The sequence below is a fragment of the Lithobates pipiens genome, unplaced genomic scaffold (assembly GCF_037356315.1).
Source record: "Lithobates pipiens isolate NorthernLeopardFrog02 unplaced genomic scaffold, aLitPip1_a1.2 Scaffold_18, whole genome shotgun sequence".
Lineage (NCBI taxonomy): Eukaryota > Metazoa > Chordata > Amphibia > Anura > Ranidae > Lithobates > Lithobates pipiens.
This window is the reverse complement of record NW_027507758.1, coordinates 512,653,670-512,672,735: the sequence shown is the minus strand read 5'-3', so window position 1 is coordinate 512,672,735 and position 19,066 is coordinate 512,653,670. Positions and strand designations below refer to the sequence as shown.

At 56.5% G+C, this 19,066-nt stretch overlaps 1 long non-coding RNA gene across 1 annotated transcript; it reads left to right on the top strand.

Moving 5' to 3' along the window:
* The first annotated feature begins 2,696 nt into the window (after window positions 1-2,696).
* On the top strand, window positions 2,697-13,067 carry LOC143990240 (uncharacterized). Its single transcript, XR_013277237.1, has 2 exons — window positions 2,697-2,849; window positions 12,821-13,067. It is a non-coding gene; the product is annotated as an uncharacterized LOC143990240 (long non-coding RNA).
* The last annotated feature ends 5,999 nt before the right edge of the window (window positions 13,068-19,066 follow it).

The window sequence follows — 19,066 nt, the reverse complement described above, 5'->3', positions numbered from 1 at the left end:
TCAAGGAGGGTGTCAGGGGGCCCCTGTCATGGAGGAAGTCGGGGGCCCCTGTCATGGAGGAAGTCGGGGCCCGTGTCATGGAGGAAGTCGGGGGCCCCTGTCATGGGGAGTGTCGATGTCAGGGTGTTGGGGGCCCCTGTCATGGAGGAAGTCGGGGACCCCTGTCATGAAGGAAGTCGGTGGGCCCCTGTCATGGAGGGTGTCGGGGCCCCTGTCGTGGAGGGAGTGGGGGGGCCTGTCGTGGAGGGAGTTGGGGGGCCTGTCACGGAGGGTAACGGGGGCCCCTGTCACGGGGAGTGTCGGGGGCCCCTATCACAGGGAGTGTCGGGGGCCCCTGTCACGGGGAGTGTCGGGGGCCCCTGTCACGGGGAGTGTCGGGGGCCCCTGTCACGGAGAGTGTCGGGGGCCCCTGTCAGAGAGGGTGTCGGGGGGCCCCTGTCAGGAAGTAAGTCAGGGGCCCCTTCATGGAGGGTGTCGGGGGCCCCTGTCATGGAGGAAGTCCCTGTCATGGAGGAAGTCGGGGGCCCCTATCATGGAGGAAGTCTGGAGGGTGTCGGGGGCCCCTGTCATGGAAGAAGTCGGGGGGGCCCTGTCATGGAGGAAGTCGGGGGGCCCTGTCATGGAGGAAGTCGGGGGGTCCTGTCATGGAGGAAGTCCCTGTCATGGAGGAAGTCGGGGGCCCCTATCATGGAGGAAGTCTGGAGGGTGTCGGGGGCCCCTGTCATGGAAGAAGTCGGGGGGGCCCTGTCATGGAGGAAGTCGGGGGGCCCTGTCATGGAGGAAGTCGGGGGGTCCTGTCATGGAGGAAGTCGGGGGGCCCCTGTCATGGAGGAATTCGGGGGCCCCTGTCATGGAGGAAATCGGGGGCCCCTGTCATGGAGGGAGTCGGGCCCCTGTCATGGAGGGTGTCGGGGGGGCTGTCACAGAGGGTGTGGGGGGCCCTGTAGTGGGGGGTGTCGGGGGGCCCTGTGACAGAGGGTTCAGGGGCCCTTGTCACAGGGAGTCAGGGGTCCCCTGTCATGGAGGGTGTCGGGGTCCCCTGTCATGGAGGGTGTCGGGGTCCCTGTCTTGGAGGAAATCGGGGGCCCCTGTCATGGAGGAAGTTGGGGGGCCCTGTCATAAAGGAAGTTGGTGGGCCCCTGTCATGGAGGTTGTCGGGGGCCCCTGTCATGGAGGGAGTCGGGGGCTCTGTCATAAAGGATGTCGGGGGGGCTGTCACGGAAGGTGTCGGGGGGCCCGTCACTGTAGGTGTCGGGGACCCCTGTCACGGTGGATATGGGGGGCCCCTGTCACGGGGAGTGTCGAGGGACCCTGTCACGGAGGGTGTGGGGGGCCCCTGTCAGGGAGGGTGTCGGGAGCCCCTGTCACGGAGGGTGTGGGGGGCCCCTGTCACGGAGGGTGTCGGGGGACCCTGTCAGGGAGGGTGTCGGGGGCCCCTGTCAGGGAGGGTGTGGGGGGCCCCTGTCAGGGAGGGTGTGGGGGGCCCCTGTCAGGGAGGGTGTCGGGGGCCCCTGTCAGGGAGGGTGTGGGGGGCCCCTGTCAGGGAGGGTGTCGGGGGCCCCTGTCAGGGAGGGTGTGGGGGGCCCCTGTCAGGGAGGGTGTCGGGGGCCCCTGTCAGGGAGGGTGTGGGGGGCCCCTGTCAGGGAGGGTGTCGGGGGCCCAGGTCACGGAGGGTGTGGGGGGCGCCTGTCAGGGAGGGTGTGAAGGGGCCCCTGTCATGGAGGGTGCCGGGGACAACATCACGGAGGGTGTGGGGGGCCCCTGTCACGGAGGGTGTGGGGGGGCCCCTGTCATGGAGGGTGTGGGGGGCCCCTGTCAAAGAGTGTGTCGGGGACCCCCTGTCACGGAGTGTGTCGGGGGCCCCCTGTCACGGAGTGTGTCGGAGGCCCCTGTCACGGAGGGTGTCGGGGGGGCCCCTGTCAAGGAGGGTGTCGGGTGGGCCCCTGTCAAGGAGGGTGTCGGGGGCCCCTGTCAGGGAGGGTGTGAAGGGGCCCCTGTCATGGAGGGTGCCGGAGACAACATCACGGAGGGTGTGGGGGGCCCCTGTAACGGAGGGTGTGGGGGGCCCCTGTCATGGAGGGTGTGGGGGGGCCCCTGTCACAGAGTGTGTCGGGGACCCCCTGTCACGGAGTGTGTCGGGGGCCCCCTGTCACGGAGTGTGTCGGAGGCCCCTGTCACAGAGGGTGTCGGGGGGCCCCTGTCAAGGAGGGTGTCGGGTGGGCCCCTGTCAAGGAGGGTGTCGGGGGCCCCTGTCACAGAGGGTGTCAGGGGCCCCTGTCACAGAGGATTTCGGGCCCCCCTGTCACGGAGGGTGTCAGGGGCTCCTGTCACGGAGGGTGTGGGGGCCCCCCCTGTCACAGAGGGTGTCAGGGGCTCCTGTCAAGGGGGGTTTGGGGGGCGCCTGTAAAGGAGGATGTGGGGGGCCCCTGTCAAGGAGGGTGTGGGGGTGCCCTGTCAAGGAGGGTGTGGGGGGCCCCTGTCACAGAGGATATGGTGGACCACTGCCTGGCATTTCTCTTCCCTCAGACTAAAAAGGAGGAGAGAAAACACTGAGGGATCGTTACACAAGCCCGCCCACATCCCGACACTGGACCCGCCCCCATCAGGTGACATCGGTCATATGACACTTACTTTCTCTCCAATAGATGTGCTATGAAGAATGGGGGGGTGTAGTCTCCGATTTGTCCTCTGTAGGGCGCTGTGTCCTGTTAAAACAGCCTCTGAAGAGCACACGACCTCTTCCTGGCACAGCAGCAGCAAAGTGACGCCGCTCGGCCAGCCTCTGCCTTATAATCAGTTATCCACTCTTCATCTGATTGGAGGACTCGATCTTCATCTGAGTGGCCGAGGTGAGCAGCGCATAATCTCCATCTCCATGACAACGGGGGACACAGGCTGGTTCCATGTCACTGGGGGGGGCAGTCTAGATGTCACAAGGGGGGGAAAGTCTGTGGAGGGGGGAAAGTCTGGATGTCACCTGGGAGGGGGCAAGTCTGGATGTCACCTGGGGGGACATCCAGACTGGCCCCCACTGGTGGATGTCACCTGGGGGGGGCAAGTCTGGATGTCACCTTGGGGGGACAAGTCTGGATGTCTTTTGGGGGGGCAAGTCTGGATGTCACCCAGGGCAAGTCTGTCACGGGGCGCAGTCTGGATGTCACCTGGGGGGGGCAAGTCTGGATGTCACCTGGGGGGGCAAGTCTGGATGTCACCCAGGGCAAGTCTGTCACGGGGCAGTCAGAATGTCAGGGGGCAAGTCTGGATGTCACCTGGGGAGCAAGTCTGGATGTCACCTGGGGGGGGCAAGTCTGGATGTCACATATGGGGGGGCAAGTCTTGATGTCTTCTGGGGGAGGCAAGTCTGGATGTCACCCAGGACAAGTCTGTCACGGGGGGGGGGGGGGCAGTCAGGATGTCACATGGGGCAAGTCTGGATGTCACCGGAGGGGGGGCAAGTGTGGATGTCACCCAGGGCAAGTCTGTCATGTGGGGCAGTCTGAATGTCACACGGGGCAAGTCTGTCACCGGGGGGGACATCCAGACTGGATCCCCTGGTGGATGTCACCTGGGGGGGCAAGTCTGGATGTCACATATGGGGGGGCAAGTCTGGATGTCACCGGGGGGGCCCAAGTCTGGATGTCACCTTGGGGGGGGCAAGTCTGGATGTCTTTTGGGGGGCAAGTCTGGATGTCACCCAGGGCAAGTCTGTCCCGGGGGGTGCAAGTCTGGATGTCTTTTGGGGGGGGCAAGTCTGGATGTCACCCAGGGCAAGTCTGTCACGGGGGGCAGTCAGGAAGTCACATGGGGCAAGTCTGGATGTCAGGGGGCAAGTCTGGATGTCACCTGGGGGGCAAGTCTGGATGTCACCTGGGGGGGCAAGTCTGGATGTCACCCAGGGCAAGTCTGTCACGGGGGGCAGTCAGGATGTCACATGGGGCAAGTCTGGATGTCAGGGGGCAAGTCTGGATGTCACCTTGGGGGGAAAATCTGGATGTCACCTTGGGGGGGGCAAGTCTAGATGTCACCTAGGGCAAGTCTGTCATGGGGGGGCAGTCAGGATGTCACATGGGGCAAGTCTGGATGTCAGGGGGCAAGTCTGGATGTCACCTGGGGGGGCAAGTCTGGATGTCACCTGGGGGGACATCCAGACTGCCCCGTGTGACATCCAGACTGGCCCCCCTGGTGGAGGTCACCTGGGGGGGGCAAGTCTGGATGTCACATATGGGGGGCAAGTCTGGAAGTCACCTGGGGGGGCAAGTCTGGATGTCTTTTGGGGGAGGCAAGTCTGGATGTCACCCAGGGTAAGTCTGTCACGGGGGGGCAGTCAGGATGTCACATGGGGCAAGTCTGGATGTCACCGGGGGGCAAGTGTGGATGTCACCGGAGGGGGGGGCAAGTCTGGATGTCACCCAGGGCAAGTCTGTCACGGGGGGCAGTCTGGATGTCACACTGGGCAAGTCTGTCACCGGGGGAGGGCAAGTCTGGATGTCACCTGGGAGGGGGCAAGTCTGGATGTCACATGGGGGTGAAATCTTAATGTCACATATGGGGGGGCAAGTCTGGATGTCGCCCAGGGCAAGGCTTTCATGGGGGGGCAAGTCTGGATGTCTTTTGGGGGGCAAGTCTGGATGTCACCCAGGGCAAGTCTGTCATGGGGGCAGTCAGGATGTCACATAGGGCAAGTCTGGATGTCAGGGGGCAAGTATGGATGTCACCTGGGGGGGCAAGTCTGGATGTCACCTGGCGGGACATCCAGACTGCCCCATGTGACATCCAGACTGGCCCCCCTGGTGGATGTCACCTGGGGGGGCAAGTCTGGATGTCACCTAGAGGGGCAAGTCTGGATGTCACCCAGGGCAAGTCTGTCACGGGGCAGTCAGGATGTCAGGGGGCAAGTCTGGATGTCACCTGGGGAAGCAAGTCTGGATGTCACCTGGGGGGGCAAGTCTGGGTGTCACATATGGGGGGGCAAGTCTGGATGTCTTCTGGGGGAGGCAAGTCTGGATGTCACCCAGGGCAAGTCTGTCACGGGGGGCAGTCTGGATGTCACACTGGGCAAGTCTGTCACCGGGGGAGGGCAAGTCTGGATGTCACCTGGGAGGGGGCAAGTCTGGATGTCACATGGGGGTGAAATCTTAATGTCACATATGGGGGGGCAAGTCTGGATGTCGCCCAGGGCAAGTCTTTCATGGGGGGGCAAGTCTGGATGTCTTTTGGGGGGGCAAGTCTGGATGTCACCCAGGGCAAGTCTGTCACGGGGGGCAGTCAGGATGTCACATAGGGCAAGTCTGGATGTCAGGGGGCAAGTATGGATGTCACCTGGGGGGGGCAAGTCTGGATGTCACCTGGCGGGACATCCAGACTGCCCCGTGTGACATCCAGACTGGCCCCCCTGGTGGATGTCACCTGGGGGGGCAAGTCTGGATGTCACCTAGGGGGGCAAGTCTGGATGTCACCTGGGGGGGCAAGTCTGGATGTCACCTTGGGGGGGCAAGTCTGGATGTCACCCAGGGCAAGTCTGTCACGGGAGGGGCAAGTCTGTATGTCACACCGGGCAAGTCTGTATGTCACATATGGGAGGGCAAGTCTAGGTGTTACATATGGGGGGGCAAGTCTAGATGTCACAAATGGGGGGGCAAGTCTGGATGTCACATATGGGGGGGCAAGTCTGGATGTCACATATGGGGGGAAGTCTGGATGTCACCGGGGGGGCCCAAGTCTGGATGTCACCTTGGGGGGGCAAGTCTGGATGTCTTTTGGGGGGCAAGTCTGGATGTCACCCAGGGCAAGTCTGTCACGGGGGCAGTCAGGATGTCACATGGGGCAAGTCTGGATGTCAGGGGGCAAGTCTGGATGTCACCTGGGGGGGGCAAGTCTGGATGTCACCTGGGGGAACATCCAGACTGCCCCGTTTGACATCCAGACTGGCCCCCCTGGTGGATGTCACCTGGGGGGGCAAGTCTGGATGTCAGATATGAGGGGGCAAGTCTGGATGTCACCTGGGGGGGCAAGTCTGGATGTCACCCAGGGCAAGTCTGTCACGGGGGGCAAGTCTGTATGTCACACCGGGCAAGTATGTATGTCACATATGGGGGGCAAGTCTAGATGTCACATATGGGGGGGCAAGTCTTGATGTCACATATGGGGGGGCAAGTCTGGATGTCACATATGGGGGGGGGCAAGTCTGGATGTCACATATGGGGGGCAAGTCTGGATTTTACATATGGGGGCGGGCAAGTCTGGATGTCACATATGGGGGGGAAGTCTGGATGTCACCGGGGGGGGCCCAAGTCTGGATGTCACCTTGGGGGGGGCAAGTCTGGATGTCTTTTGGGGGGGCAAGTCTGGATGTCACCCAGGGCAAGTCTGTCACGGGGGGGCAAGTCTGGATGTCTTTTGGGGGGGCAAGTCTGGATGTCACCCAGGGCAAGTCTGTCACGGGGCAGTCAGGATGTCACATGGGGCAAGTCTGGATGTCAGGGGGCAAGTCTGGATGTCACCTGGGGGGGCAAGTCTGGATGTCACCTGGTGGGACATCCAGACTGCCCCGTTTGACATCCAGACTGGCCCCCCTGGTGGATGTTACCTGGGGGGGCAAGTCTGGATGTCACATATAAGGAGGCAAGTCTGGATGTCACCTGGGGGGGCAAGTCTGGATGTCACCCAGGGCAAGTCTGTCACGGGGGACAAGTCTGTATGTCACACCGGGCAAGTCTGTATGTCACATATGAGGGGGCAAGTCTGGATGTCACATATGGGGGGGCAAGTCTGGATGTCACATATGGGGGGGCAAGTCTGGATGTCACATATGGGGGGGCAAGTCTGGATGTCACATATGGGGGCGGGCAAGTCTGGATGTCACATATGGGGGGGCAAGTCTGGATGTCACATATGGGGGGGGGCAAGTCTGGATGTCACCCAGGGCAAGTCTGTCACGGGGGGCAGTCCGGATGTCACATGGGGCAAGTCTGTCACCGGGGGAGGGCAAGTCTGGATGTCACCTGGGAGGGGGCAAGTATGGATGTCACATGGGGGTGCAATCTTAATGTCACATATGGGGGGGCAAGTCTGGATGTCGTCCAGGGCAAGTCTGTCACGGGGGAGGGCAAGTCTGGATGTCACAGCAGGGGGGGCAAGTTTGAATGTCACCCAGGGCAAGTCTATCACTGGGGGGGGCAGTCTGGATGTCACATATGGGGGGCAAGTCTGGATGTCACAAATGGGGGGGTGGTAAGTCTGGATGTCACCTGGGGGGGCAAGTCTGGTTTCACAGCAGGGGGGCAAGTCTGGATGTCACCTGGGAGGGGGCATGTCTGAATGTCATCCAGGGCAAGTCTGTCACAGGGGGGCATTCTGGATGTCTCACCGGGGGGCAAGTCTTGATGTCACAGCAGGGGGGAAAGTCTGGATGTCACCCAGGGCAAGTCTGTCACAGAGGGGCAGTCTGGATGTCACACGGGGCAAGTCTGCATGTCACCGGGGGGAGGGCCAGTGTGGATGTCACCAGGGGGGCCAGTCTGGATGTCACACGGGGCAAGTCTGTCACGGGGGACAAGTCTGGATGTCACCTGGTGGGGGCCAGTCTGGATGTCACAGGGCGGGCAAGTCTGGATGTCACACGGGGCAAGGATGTCACCTGGTGGGGCAAGTCTGTATGTCACATATGGGGGGGCAAGTCTGGATGTTACAGAGGGGGGGTGGCAAGTCTGGATGTCACAGAGGGGGGGGTGGCAAGTCTGGATGTCACAAGGGGGGGCAAGTCTGGATGTCTCAATGGGCAAATCTGGATGTTACAAGGGGGGCAGGTCTGGATGTCTCACGGGGTAAGTCTGTCACGAGGGAGGGGCAAGTCTGTATGTCACATATGGGGGGGGCAAGTCTGGATGTCACATATGGGGGGGGCAAGTCTGGATGTCACATATGGGGGGGGCAAGTCTGGATGTCACATATAGGGGAGGGCAAGTCTGGATGTCACATATGGGGGGGCAAGTCTGGATGTCACATGGGGGGGCAAGTCTGGATGTCACATATGGGGGGTGAAGTCTGGATGTCACAGAGAGGGGTGGCAAGTCTGGATGTCACAAGGGGGGGCAAGTCTGGATGTCTCAGGGGGCAAGTCTGGATGTCACAGAGGGGGGGCAAGTCTGGATGTTACAAGGGGGGGCAGGTCTGGATGTCTCACGGGGTAAGTCTGTCACGGGGGAGGGGCAAGTCTGTATGTCACATATGGGGGGGGCAAGTCTGGATGTCACATATGGGGGGGCAAGTCTGGATGTCACATATGGGGATGTCACATATGGGGGGAGGGCAAGTTTGGATGTCACGGGGGGGCGGCAAGTTTGGATGTCACCAGGGGGGGCCAGTCTGGATGTCACCAGGGGGGGCCAGTCTGGATGTCACAAGGGGGGGCAAGTCTGGATGTTACAGAGGGGGGGCGGCAAGTCTGGATGTCACAGAGGGGGGGCGGCAAGTCTGGATGTCACAGAGGGGGGTGGCAAGTCTGGATGTCACAGAGGGGGGTGGCAAGTCTGGATGTCACAAGGGGGGGCAAGTCTGGATGTCTCAGGGGGCAAGTCGGATGTCACAGAGGGGGGGCAAGTCTGGATGTTACAAGGGGGGGCAGGTGTGGATGTCTCACGGGGTAAGTCTGTCACGGGGGAGGGGCAAGTCTGTATGTCACATATGGGGGGGGGCAAGTCTGGATGTCACATATGGGGGGGCAAGTCTGGATGTCACATATGGGGATGTCACATATGGGGGGAGGGCAAGTTTGGATGTCACGGGGGGGCGGCAAGTTTGGATGTCACCAGGGGGGGCCAGTCTGGATGTCACATATGGGGGGGGCAAGTCTGGATGTCACATATGGGGGGGGCAAGTCTGGATGTCACATATGGGGGGGGCAAGTCTGGATGTCACATATAGGGGAGGGCAAGTCTGGATGTCACATATGGGGGGGGGCAAGTCTGGATGTCACATGGGGGGGCAAGTCTGGATGTCACATATGGGGGGTGAAGTCTGGATGTCACAGAGAGGGGTGGCAAGTCTGGATGTCACAAGGGGGGGCAAGTCTGGATGTCTCAGGGGGCAAGTCTGGATGTCACAGAGGGGGGGCAAGTCTGGATGTTACAAGGGGGGGCAGGTCTGGATGTCTCACGGGGTAAGTCTGTCACGGGGGAGGGGCAAGTCTGTATGTCACATATGGGGGGGGCAAGTCTGGATGTCACATATGGGGGGGCAAGTCTGGATGTCACATATGGGGATGTCACATATGGGGGGAGGGCAAGTTTGGATGTCACGGGGGGGGCGGCAAGTTTGGATGTCACCAGGGGGGGCCAGTCTGGATGTCACCAGGGGGGGCCAGTCTGGATGTCACAAGGGGGGGCAAGTCTGGATGTTACAGAGGGGGGGCGGCAAGTCTGGATGTCACAGAGGGGGGGCGGCAAGTCTGGATGTCACAGAGGGGGGCGGCAAGTCTGGATGTCACAGAGGGGGGTGGCAAGTCTGGATGTCACAGAGGGGGGTGGCAAGTCTGGATGTCACAAGGGGGGGCAAGTCTGGATGTCTCAGGGGGCAAGTCGGATGTCACAGAGGGGGGGCAAGTCTGGATGTTACAAGGGGGGGCAGGTGTGGATGTCTCACGGGGTAAGTCTGTCACGGGGGAGGGGCAAGTCTGTATGTCACACCGGGCAAGTCTGTATGTCACATATGGGGGTCAAGTCTGGATGTCACATATGGGGGGGTCAAGTCTGGATGTCACATATGGGGGGTCAAGTCTGGATGTCACATATGGGGGGGTCAAGTCTGGATGTCACATATGGGGGGGCAAGTCTGGATGTCACATATGGGGGGAGGGCAAGTCTGGATGTCACAGGGGGGGGCGGCAAGTTTGGATGTCACCAGGGGGGGCCAGTCTGGATGTCACCAGGGGGGGCCAGTCTGGATGTCACACGGGGGGGGAAATCTGGGTGTCACATGGGGCAAGTCTGTCATGGGGGGGCAGTCTGGATGTCACCTGGTGGGGGCAAGTCTGTATGTCACATATGGGGGGGCGGCAAGTCTGGATGTCACCTGGGGGTGGCAAATCTGGATGCCACCTGGGGGGGCAAGTCTGGATGTCACCTGGGAGGGGGCATGTCTGAATGTCATCCAGGGAAAGTCTGTCACACGGGGCAAGTCTGGATGTCACCGGGGGGAAGGGCAAGTCTGGATGTCACCCGGGGGAAGGGCAAGTCTGGATGTCACCGGGGGGAAGGGCAAGTCTGGATGTCACATGGGGGGCAAGTCTGGATGTCACACGAGGCAAGTCTGTCACAGGGGGGACAAGTCTGGATGTCACGGGGGGGCCAGTCTGGATGCCACACGGGGCAAGTCTGTATGTCACATATGGGGGGGCGGCAAGTTTGTATGTTACGATGGGGGGGCGGCAAGTCTGGATGTCACAGAGGGGGGCGGCAAGTCTGGATGTCACAAGGGGGGGCAAGTCTGGATGTCACAAGGGGGGGCAAGTCTGGATGTCTCACGGGGCAAGTCTGTCACGGGAGGCAAGTCGGATGTCACAGAGGGGGGGCAAGTCTGGATGTTACAAGGGGGGGCAGGTCTGGATATCTCACGGGGTAAGTCTGTCATGGGGGGGGCAAGTCTGGATGTCACATATGGGGGGGCAAGTCTGGATGTCACATATGGGGGGGCAAGTCTGGATGTCGCATATGGGGCAGGCAAGTCTGAATGTCACATGGGGGAAAGTCTGTCACAGGGGCAAGTCTGGAGGTCACATATGGGGGGCAGGCAAGATGTCACATATGGGGGGGCAGGCAAGATGTCACATATGGGGGGGCAGGGAAGTCTGGATGTCACATATGGGGGGGAAAGTCTGTCACAGGGGCAAGTCTGGAGGTCACAGAGGGGGGGCATGTCTGGAGGTCACATGGGAGGGCAGTCTGGATGTCACGGGGGGCCACAGGCTACACTGGCTGGGTGTCATGGGGGGGCCACAGGCTGCATGCCACAGGAGGTACACAATGGTTGGCACAGGCTGCCTGGATGTCACAGGGAGGCACAGGCGCCCTGCATTATAAGGGGTGATGCCTATTTTCACGCCCTGCATTACTTGGGGATACCTATTTTTAGGGATGCACCAAAATTTCGACCGCCGAAACATATCGGCTGAAAATGGCCCTTTTGGCAAAAAGCAGAAAGAGAATTTTTGCCGATACTTGCACGGAAAATTGGGTGGGGCTCTGCCCCTGGTGCCGCATATCAGGGGGGCTTCCTAGATCATAGAAAAGAGGAGAGCCGCCGCCTGTTTCATTATAGCACCGGGAACATCACAGCTTTCATTTCAATATCTGTGTTCCCTGCTGCGTGCTGTCACATACAGCCCCTCTACCTTGTCCATGCACTTTGATAAACAGATCAAACCTCTTTTCTATGATCTAGGAAGCACCCCTGATTGGCGGCACCAGGGGCGGGGGGGCCCTATAATGATACAAGCGGCGGCTCTCTCCCTTCACTGGCTGCAATGGCGACACTGGCTGCACTACCGGGGACATAGGCCGGGACGCTGGCTGCACTACCGGGGACATAGGCCGGGACGCTGGCTGCACTACCGGGGACATAGGCCGGGACGCTGGCTGCACTACCGGGGACATAGGCTGGGACGCTGGCTGCACTACCGGGGACATAGGCTGGGACGCTGGCTGCACTACCGGGGACATAGGCTGGGACGCTGGCTGCACTACTGGGGACACTGGCTGGCTGCATCTGACGAGCACTGGTGAGGCTGCATTGATCTCTTGTATCATATCTTCAGTCTCTGACCATCTCCTGTACCATGTCCTCGGTCTCTGACCATCTCTGCAGTCTCTGACCATCTCCTGTATAAATTTTTATTTTAAAAACAGTCACTTTCGGTATCGGTGTTATTCGGTTTTCGGGATCAAGGAAGATTTATTTTCGGTTTCGGCACCAAAAAACCCATTTGGTGCATCCTTACCTATCTTCACAGCCTGCATTACTGGAGGGGATACCTATTTTAAATACTTTCATTACAACAAGAGGGATGCTAAATTTCACAGCCTGTAATATTATAAGAGGGGATACAGAATTTCACGACCTGCATTAGTACTATTGTGGGAGGACACAAACTTAACCCCCCAACTGTCATAGAGGGGGGAAAAAGGAAACCGGTAGCAGTTATTATTGTCATTATTTGGGGGTGACGTGTATTAGTGGCAGGGGCTCAGTCTGGTGTTTCAGTTGGACGGGGGTCAGTCTGAGGTGTCAGTAGTTTGTTATGGGGGGTGTCAGTCTAGGGGGTGGTGATCTACCTGTCTGTGTAGCCAGCGGTTAATTCCTAATTTTTAGTGGTTTGGAGTAGGTAGGTTTCCTCACTCCTCAGCGAACTTATTATTATATTTCAATTAAACAATTTTTTACAAACTTTGTGACCGGGTTCACACTATTGCGAATTGGATGAGGGTTTCCACCGCATCCAATGCGCATAGCAGGAGATTGTGAGCGACTCTCTATGGAGCCGGTTCACACATCTCTGCAGTCTCCAGTGTGAATTGCACAGGAGTCCTGCGCGTCTTTTGATTCATTTCAGGTCTGAATTCAGCCAAAATTTTGAGCTGAAACATTGAATGGAGACGCCCCGGACTCCTGCTGTGAGCCGCTGCATTCCCCATGTGAGCCCAGCCAGTTCTAAATGGAAATTTAAATCCCTGGCCCATCCATTTTTTAGTTAACCAACGTTAGAGGTATGTTACCATGCATTTCTAAATTTATCAGTTTCTGACTCTTCAATGTTTTTCTTTTTCAGCTTCCCCCATCTGTTTGGGCTGTCACCATGCAGATCTGCAATTTTCTCATCCGCCCGTGATTGGCCGTGTACTTTTGGAGTGGAAACATATATACCAATTCTTTATGCAGCTCACCTTTACACTTTTCCAATCTTGTATCGTCCGTCACCATAAATGGTTTCTTGAATAAAATTCACTGTTTTTAAAAGTTTAAAAATAATATGCTTTTAACATCAATAAAATGGTCAGTGCCTTTTTTTGCTCATACTCTTGTCTTGTTGCTTATTTCCTTAACTTTTTGTCTTTCAGTTTGCTGTTTGTTTTTGACATCCAGAAGGTTTTACACCCTTTATGACCATATTGTTTGCTATCCAGCACTGTGCTACTTTCACGCTGGGGGCGTCGGCGGTAAAGTGCCACTTTACCGTTGTTTTTGCGGCACTATTTGGCCACTAGCTGGGCGCTTTTAACCTCCGCCAGCAGCCGAAAAAGCACTTTGTCGGCGGTTCGGAGACGCTGCCCATTGATTTCCAATGGGCAGGGATGCTGTAGGAGTGGTGTGTATACCGCTCCTACAGCACTTCAAAGATGCGGCTAGCAGGACTTTTTTTTTTTTTTACCGTTCTGCCAGCGCACTGCTCCATGGGTTAGATTAGTATGAAATAGATTGTTGAAAAGATCTGGTCCCCAACCAGAAATATTAACCAAGGAAAAAGAGCAAGGGGACAGCTGCGTGCACAGCTTGGACCTGGTGCTGCACGGGCCTGCGTGTAACGGTATTGCTCACGGCGGGTGTTGGGCGCATGTAGTGTGGTGGGAGCGTGCGCACCGGCTGTGCGCTGTAGAACCCCGGGACGCTGTGCGCTGGCGACGCGGCACTGGGGTTGTGAGGCATTAATAGTGATGCTTCACCGCTACCCTGGCACGCCGAGTTGATCCAGAGAACCCCAGGGGTCACACTGTGAGTGGTGAGTGAGCATATTCCAGGAGTCACACCAGTATACAAAAATATCTGTTCATTGATGCATTCCCATGCTCTTGTTTTACACAGATGATCACTTATACCCCGAGTGCCCTAAATGTGCTGGACGTTCCTCCATCTCGCACACTGATCCCATCAGTGAGGCTGAGTTCTTTATCCACCTTTGGGTGGACAGCCTCATGTTTCTCTCCGGGTCTTAAAGAAAGCAATCTGCTTAAAGCGGGAGTCCACCGGGACTCCGCGTTTTTTTTTTTTTTTTAAAAGCCAGCAGCTACAAATACTGCAGCTGCTGACTTTTAAATAGTGACACTTAGGCCGCGTACACACGCGCGGACTGTTCGCCCAACTTTGTCCGTCCAACAGTTTCGGTAAACAGTCCGCTCAAACTTAGCATGGACGGACATGGCCACACACGACGGACGAACAGTTTGCTGAAACCGTGCGCGATGACGTTTCGGCACGCACGACGGATCGAAAATTTCGACGTCCAATACACTGCAATGCAACCTTCCGACGTGGAAATCCTTTCTGAGCATGCGCGAGACTTAGTTGGCCGAACAAGCCTACACACGAGCGAACAGTCCGCTGAAACCTTGTTTCAGCGGACAGTTTTTCGGAATTTCCGTAAGACCTTGTTCGTCCAACTGTCCGCTGAAACTGTCCGCTGAAGCCCCACACACGAGCGGACTGTCCGCCCAAACACTGTTCAGCGGACAAGGTTGGGCGAACAGTCCGCGCGTGTGTACGCGGCCTTACCTGTCCAGCGCGCCCGCGATGTTGGCACCCGAAGCCGATCGCTCGCTCGTGCCGCCGCCATCTTGGGTATGGGAATCAGGAAATGGAGCCTTTCGGCTTCATTTCCCGGTTCCCTACTGCGCATGCGCGAGCCGCGCGGCGCAATCCGGACGGTCCCCGCTGCCTCTGGGAGCTGTGTGTTTCCCAGCAGGCAGCGGGGCACTTGCTGAAGGGGGTGGGCGCTTGCGGAAAGGGGCGTAACGTACGCCCCTTTCCGCAGAGAGCTAGCCCGGAAGTGGGTGCAGTTACCTGGATTATCCAGGTAACTGCACCCCCCTCCCCCCTGAAAGGTGCCGATTGTGGCGCCGGAGGGGGGGGGGATTCCGATGAGCGGAGGTCCATTTTAGGGTGGACCTCCGCTTTAACCTACTGGTAACTAATTAAATTATATTTATTTTCTGCTCCTGGCACCCAGGTTTCACAAGCACCTCACCAATCACTAATTGCCTCACTATTACCCTTGGGTATTCTTTCGGGAACTTGAATCCTTTTTTCAACCTTTATGCGCTGTCACATCACAGCGAGTAATAAACTTCTTGAATAATTAAATGAAATTAACTTTATATATTTCCTTACATATATAATTTACATATGAGACTGGGTCTCACCTTTCAGTTTGCATTCATTTTTCACCATCCGCATCGATTCTTCACTTTTCCCATTTGTGGGATTCCTTTTTTCACTTGTTCCCCTTTTTCCGTCTCACTATCTTCAGATCTCACGTCCGTTCCCTCTTCCCCCCCCCTTTTCTCTTTTTGCTCATCTTTTCCATTCCCTTCCCCTTTCACTAGGGGCTTATTCCAGTTCTTCCTTACAGCACATTGCTTGTTTCACTTCATCGGCACATCTATTTCTTCCAATCACATCGTTTTACCCCTGGTGATGGAGATAAATCTCACGACTGGGTGTCACCCAAGAAAAGTCTTGAGACAAGTATAAACCATGATTTAATATAAATATCTCCATATAGATCTCGGCTAGGGTCGGGCTTAATGCCTCTCCTAGTCGCCGGGGGAGGCTTCCCCTGGTTGCCTGAGCTGTCTCAGGGGCACGGGCGTTCGGGTAAGACCTTGTGAAGCGTTTATCCATATTGTAATTTTGTTCTCTTCCCTATTGCATCTTTTTGATCATAGGTATGCAGTAAAAGATAATATAACTGTGATTTCTATATATATTCCTAGACATATGTATTTCCTGAAGAAGCTGAAAAGCGAAACTAGTCGAAATACGTCCTTCTTTATACCAGTCATTGATTATTTGTACTGCCCATTTTTTTTTTTTTTTTTTTTTTTTATATTTAAATAAATTGATATATTTTTTATGTCTGTTTTTTTATGTTTCCATACCCTGTAAAGCGCACCGTAATAGTCCCCTTGCTCTTTTTCCTTGGTTGATATTTCTGGTTGGGGACCAGATCTTTTCAACAATCTATTTCATATATATTTATTTGGGATGAAGGTGCATGATGTAACGTTTTATTTGTAATTTAATATTATGTTGTGAGGCCATCCACAATCTACATGGGTTAGATTAGAAGGAATGGAGGCCCAGAGACATGTCCAGGGTACACAGAGGATACATGGGATAGATTAGATGGGATGGATGTCCAGGGAAAACATACTAGCTCATTATGAAATGACTTACCTTAGCTCAAAGCTGTTGCAGCGGTCCTCTTGCACCTCTGTGACCGGCGATATGTCTCCAGTAGGGATGAGCTCCGGCGTGTTCTCATATTCCACATGCCGAGCCCACCAGGAAGTCGGCACTGCGCTAATCACAGGCAGTGAGACATTTCCCAATCTCAGCAGCCGCGCATCAGGAAATGTCTCACTGCCTGTGATTAGCGCAGCGCTGCGCCGACTTCCTGGCAGGCTCTGCACGTGGAGTGTGCGAACACGCCGGAGCTCATCCTTAGTCTCCAGGAGTTATTTCAGGGTTCACGGACTCCGGCGCTGTGATTAGCCGGAGCCGTGATGATGTCACTTCCACGCGGGCACGGCTGCTGAAGAAACAGCACAAGCGCTGATGACGTTGGTGGCGTATATGGTAAATATCTCCTTACAGTACCTACAGGTAAGACTTATTATAGGCTCACTTGTACAAGTGGTATAACTGGGTTTGCAGCCACTTTTAATATACATGCACTTACCAGGCCAGGAGTCTGTGTTTTTTTTCACCTGGGACGGTACTCCGCCACTTTTTGGGCCCCTGGCACCACCATCTTGGCTGTACAAAACTGGTATTGACCTCCTCTGTAACTCAAAACATGTGACCAGTAAAAAACTTTAAAGCGTCTCCTATGGGGATTTTTTGGCGCCATTCCACGAGTGTGTGCAATTTTGAAGGGTGACATGTTGGTTATCTATTTACTTGGCGTAACTTCATCTTTCACATTATGCAAAAATATTGGGCTAACTTTACTGTTTTTTCTTTTAAAGCAGCATTTTTCAAACTCGTTTTTTCTTGGGGGAAAAAAACTAGTTTGAAAAATGCTGCGCAAATACCGCGTGGGATAAAAAGTTTCAATGACCGCCATTGTATTCTCTAGTGTCTTTGCTAAAAAAAAAAAACATATACAGTATAATGTTTTGGGGTTCTATGTAATTTTCTAGCAAATAAATGATGATTTTTACATGTAGGAGAGAAATGTCCGAATTGGCCTGGGTGCAAAAATTTGGCATAATGTCTTGACAGACTATGTTTGTCAAAACCTTTTTTGATATTTTGGACATGTTCTCTTAGGCGGCGTACACACGGACGGATTGTCTGCCCAACTTAGTCCGCTGAAACACATTTGAGCGGACAGTCCGCTCGTGTGTGGGCTTCAGCGGACTTTTTCAGCGGACAGTCTGGCAGACTAAGTCTTTCGGAATGTTGGAAAGACTGTCCGCTGAACTCGCATTTGGGCGGACAATCCGCGGACAATCCGCCCGTGTGTGTGCCAGTCCGCCCAACTTTTGAAATGAGCGGACTTTTCCCGCCCGGAGAAAAGTCCGCTCATTTCGAGCGGGTATCCAGGTAGGCGGGGCCCGTGACGGAGACGTCGCGGGCCCCGCCGCCTGGTATGGACTTAAAGGGGAACCCCAACGCCGAAAAAAATCGGCGTGGGGGTCCCCCCAAAGTCCACAACAGACCCTTGTCCGAGCACGCTACCCGGCCGGCCAGGAAAGGGGGTGAGCGAGCCCCCCTCCTGAGCTGTACCAGGCCGCGTGCCCTCAACATGGGGGGTGCCTTGGGGAAGGGGGGCCGCGCACCCCCCCACCCCAAAGCACCTTGTCCCCATGTTGATGAGGACAAGGGCCTCTTCCCGACAACCCTGGCCGTTGGTTGTCGGGGTCTGCGGGCGGGGGGCTTATCAGAATCCGGGAGCCCCCTTTAATAAGGGGGCCCCCGGATACCGCCCCCCCACCCTATGTGAATGAGTATGGGGTACAATGTACCCCTACCCATTCACCTGTAAAATAAAAGTACCAAAAAAAACACAACACACGAGATAAAATATTTTATTGCACAGCTCCGGGGGTCTTCCGTCTTCGGGGGTCTTCTCGCCGGACTCCTCCGCTATCTTCTTGTAGCTCTTTTGCTAGCGGAGGAGTCCGGCTTTCTTCCTCCCCGCCGCCGGCCTCTTCTCCCGACTTCGGGGGTCTTGTCCCCCTCTTCGGTTCTTCTGCCGGGCCACCGCGCCTTCTTATAGCTCTTTTAGAGGCGGTGGCCCGGTCTTCTGTCGCTGTCGCCGCCGCCTTCCATTCTTCTTCTTCTTCTTCTTCTTCTTCTCCAGGAGATGTTGCCTCGACGATCTCTCTGGCCAGAATGCCAGAGCCGCGCTGCGCGGCCACTTATATAGTGACAATGGGGCGGTGTCACATGGTATATGTCACATGGGTTGGTCACATGGGTTGATGTCACATGGGGACTATGACATCGTAAGGGGGCGGGGTCACCATGTGACACCAACCCATGTGACATATACCATGTGACACCGCCCCATTGTCACTATATAAGTGGCCGCGCAGCGCGGCTCTGGCATTCCGGCCGGAGAGATCGTCGAGGCAACATCTCCTGGAGAAGAAGAAGAAGAAGAACGGAAGGCGGCGGCGACAGCGACAGCGACAGTGGCGACAGAAGACCGGGCCATCGCCTCTAAAAGAGCTATAAGAAGGCGCGGTGGCCCGGCAGAAGAACCGAAGAGGGGGACAAGACCCCCGAAGTCGGGAGAAGAGGCCGGCAGTGGGGAGGAAGAAAGCCGGACTCCTCCGCTAGCAAAAGAGCTACAAGAAGATAGTGGAGGAGTCCGGCGAGAAGACCCCCGGAGCTGTGCAATAAAATATTTTATCTCGTGTGTTGTGGTTTTTTTTGGTACTTTTATTTTACAGGTGAATGGGTAGGGGTACATTGTACCCCATACTCATTCACATAGGGTGGGGGGCCGGTATCCGGGGGCCCCCTTATTAAAGGGGGCTCCCGGATTCCGATAAGCCCCCCGCCCGCA